Source organism: Zingiber officinale, chromosome 4A (assembly GCF_018446385.1).
Source record: "Zingiber officinale cultivar Zhangliang chromosome 4A, Zo_v1.1, whole genome shotgun sequence".
Lineage (NCBI taxonomy): Eukaryota > Viridiplantae > Streptophyta > Magnoliopsida > Zingiberales > Zingiberaceae > Zingiber > Zingiber officinale.
In genome coordinates this window covers 64,836,557-64,840,137 of record NC_055992.1, presented here as the reverse complement: position 1 = coordinate 64,840,137, position 3,581 = coordinate 64,836,557, and the positions used below count along the sequence as shown (strand labels likewise).

Here is a 3,581-nt window from a genome sequence, read left to right as displayed (position 1 = left end):
TTTAGGTTAAAATAAAAATAATTTTTTTTAAAATTTTTTTTCATGGTAACAATGCTTCTGTTTGACATTGACAAAAATTTTTGGATTCTTTAAAAATTAAAAATAACAAAATGAGGATTAATTGTTAAAAATTACTTTCTTTGAAAAATAATTTTGGTAAAAATACATATTCTTGAATATTATATTTACCCACTAGTAACTTTTTTCATTTTTTCTATGCGTTTTCTCTTATTTTTTTAATGATCAAAGGGGGAGAAAATTAGAAGGGTTAAGTTGAGGGGGAGTTTGCAACTTTGTTTTTTGCAAACATGTACTTTATTGCACAATTTAATATTATAATTCTTGTAATTTAACTATCATTTTTTGTTAGTTAACCCTAACTTAACTTGAGTTAATGCACATAAAAAAGGTGTAAAATACAACACCCAGATATTACTTAAATAATAAGGTCATTTGAGTAATAATCATATTGAATTTTTCAAGAATTTTTAGAAATTTTCTGGAAATTTTTCAGAGCTCGTATGACATATTTTAAGGGGATAAATTATTGGATCAGGGGAAAATCTATTTAAGTTACCCTATTTAAACGAATAAATGTTTAAAAATTTTATTTCTTTTCCTTTTTTTTTACTCCCTCCCCCGTGCACTAAAACCTACGCCGACCCCTTTCTTACCCCGTGCCCTTTCCCTTCTTGCATCTCCATCGCCACCACTTCCTTTAGCCGATGTTGAGCCCTCGCCGACCTCCCCGACCAGTCATTCCTCCCTGGATGACCACTCCAATCGTGAGACGTCATTGCCAGTCGTCACCCTCTTCCATCGTGGGATGCCGATCGCCCTCGTTCGCCGCCAACCCCCACAGTCGACACCGGTCATCGTGAGCTCCGACCGCGAGACGCTGGTGTCGTCGGTTGCCGCCCTATTCTGATCCTATTGCCTCTCATCCTCTTTCAGGTGAGTCCAGGATAGTGACTTCACCAGCCGTGTGAGAGTTGTCGACTCGCTGATGCTCTTCCTTTTCCGAGCTTTCTTTCTCCTCCACTGATTACTGAGTTCGTTTGATAGTTGATCATCTCCCTGAGTTGTTGTTCTTGTGAGGTTGGATCTGCGATCTTAGCCCTAGACTCAATCTTCTACAACCGTACCTCTCCACATCGTGGCTCCGATCACCAGATTTTGGTTCCCCTTCGTCACCGGTATAGATCGGCTGTCAATCCTTAGAGTTAGGCGTACTGCCGACATAGAATTAGAGTGAGGTATGGTTTGTATCATATTTGTAGCAATTTAATTTCCATTTTTGTATAGAGATTTGCACTTGGCTGGCCATTGTAGCTTCGGTCAGTCCTATTTGCCGACGATCCACAGTTCTGGCGTTCCAATTCTGGCAGTAAACCCCTCTGGCCGTGTTCCACCAGTGGGTACCTTAGATTTGGCTGAGTTTTTGGAGTAAGCCATGGTGTAAACCCTAATTTAATTAGGTTATGGTACGATGAAGGTAAATTGTTGGATTAAACCTAATCTAGTCAATAAGGAGGGTTAATTAGAGTTGATAATAGGGTTAAATCTAATTTGATCAATGAATTAGATTAGTTGGAGTTGATCATTAATTATTTAATTAATGGTTGAGAAATCAATGGATTTGATTAATTGAAGTTAATTAATGGTTAGGGTTAAAGATATTATCGATTAGGGATTTCCTAATTGGATTTGAGTTTTAGTTTAGCTAGTTGATACATGATGGGATTTGCTAAATTGTATTTCTTATTTCAGGACTTTGATTTGAGACGAACGTCTCGACGTGGGATTGTTTCAATACGAATTACTAATAAAGATAGGTACTTTTTGCTTTGTTTTTTTTAGTACTTTGACCTTGGTGCATGAGCTATTTTTGGATAAGGATTGCTTTACCTTGACTCCACTCATTTTTCTTGTGCTTGATACTTTCATTCAAACGTTTGAGTTATTCATTTCTATATCCATACAGTCTCTTGTTGCCATCTATGATATTTAGCAGATATTAGATACCAACCTTGTATACTTTGATTGTCATTTATTTATGTACCGTATTGAGCATGCTAGTTTCATGTAGCATACCTGATTCCTGTTTACATGTATATGATGATTGTTGTATTTTGTGCATCATATTATTGCATACATATTAACGACGAATTCTCCCTTGCAGTTGAGAGAGTCGATAACCAAGGTCGCACGCTCGGCCACTCAAGAGAGTGGTAGCTGGAGCAGATGTCGCTTGTCCTGTCGTGCCGCACTCGGCCACTCATGGGTAGTGGTAGCTGGAGTTGCGAGCAGCAGGGACCCCCTTCACTTTGTAGCTAGTTGGCTACTCAGTACCTGTCCACTCGGTTACTCAAGTGTTAGCTAGAGCCCTAGAGCCAATCATTTGATGATTGTATTATGGACTTATTGTATCATATTCTTATATTAATAAAGGCATTTGTTTTGTTATTATACTAACTTGTATTGGTGCCAAATAAACTAAGTATAATAACATCCTTGAGTAGAAGGTTCTTACCTATATTAATCGATTGGTTGAATCGGTAGTGAGATGATATAGGGAACACTACTCTAAATCATTCCTAGTCGAGTATTAACATTCAGGGACAATGTTAATGCAATAAAACTAGCATGTAGGTCAACTCGATGATTTGATCTCAAAAGTCATGGATATAGGGATATCAAGTTGACACATGGGTATATATTAGAGAATGTATACTGAATGACCCGCCATGAGAAAGTATCATGGATCGTTATATGAGTTTCATATACTTTCTCATGTGACTATTAGTATGACTATTGGTCCTTAGACCTGAAGTCACCATGGTTCCCTACATAAGGAGTTATGTACTTTGGTTTTGTCAAACGTCTCCAGTAACTGGGTGGACTATAAAGGCGATTACTGGGTATATAACGAATTATGCAGAGGTATGTGAGTGATGTAGATGGGATCTATCCCTCCCATATGACGGGAGTGACATCGGAATTCTTGATAGAGTTAGACCACGAAGTGCATGGTCATGCCCAAATGAGTCAACATGAGATGTTGAGCTCATTTGATCGAGTGAATCTACTTAGAGTTCAAGATTTAGATTGATTAGAGGATGACACAGTCTATGCCTCACATTGATCAATCTAGATGTCTAGGATAGAAGGACAATGTCACATATTGTGAGGAGTCACAATTAGTAGTCACAAGGTGATGTTGGATCTCAACATTCTTGTAACTTGGGTAGTAATGATGTATTGCTAGATACCACTCATTACTTATGTTTCGAAATGAGTTTAGGGGCATTGTCAACGTTACAAGAACCTATTGGGTCACACACAAAGAACAAGTAGATGGAGATTAGGTTCATATGATGAACCAAGAGGATTAGATTCATTTGATGAATCAAATTGGATTAAGAGTAATCCTAATTGGGCTAATTGAGTTGGACTCAAGTTGATTCATGTGTTCAATGAGTCTAATTTAGATTATGACTTATTGAATCAATTTAATTAAATGAATTAGATTCATTATATTAAATTAGCTTGAATTAAATGGTTGGATTAGATCAACCATG

The 3,581-nt window shown here is 37.2% G+C and overlaps 1 long non-coding RNA gene across 1 annotated transcript; it reads left to right on the top strand.

Moving 5' to 3' along the window:
* The first annotated feature begins 661 nt into the window (after positions 1–661).
* On the top strand, positions 662–2,469 carry LOC121973334. Its single transcript, XR_006109517.1, has 2 exons — positions 662–1,835; positions 2,183–2,469. It is a non-coding gene; the product is annotated as an uncharacterized LOC121973334 (long non-coding RNA).
* Positions 2,470–3,581: the final 1,112 nt, after the last annotated feature.